This window comes from Chiloscyllium plagiosum, chromosome 16 (assembly GCF_004010195.1).
Source record: "Chiloscyllium plagiosum isolate BGI_BamShark_2017 chromosome 16, ASM401019v2, whole genome shotgun sequence".
Lineage (NCBI taxonomy): Eukaryota > Metazoa > Chordata > Chondrichthyes > Orectolobiformes > Hemiscylliidae > Chiloscyllium > Chiloscyllium plagiosum.
In genome coordinates this window covers 14597566-14597948 of record NC_057725.1, presented here as the reverse complement: position 1 = coordinate 14597948, position 383 = coordinate 14597566, and positions in this window count along the sequence as shown.

Genomic DNA, 383 nt, shown 5'->3' with positions numbered 1-383 from the left:
CAACATCTCCCATTCCTCTCTCCATCCGTCCATCACATTTCCCATTCCTCTCTCTCTCCCTGCACATCTCCGATCCACCTCTCTCCCTCCATCACATCTCCAATTCCTCTCTCTCCCTCCACCACCTCTCCCATTCCTCTCTCCCTCCATCCACATCTTTCATTCCTCTGACCCACCAGATCTCCCATTCCTTTCTCCCACTCCATCACGTCTAACATTCCTCTCTCCCTCCATCACATCTCCCATTCCTTTCTCTCTCCCTCCACATCTCCCATTCCTCTCTCTCTACCTCCATCACATCTCCCATTCCTCTCTCTCTCTTTTCCACATCCCATTCCTCCCTCTCACCCGCCATTACATCTCCCATTCCTCTCGCTCTCTCC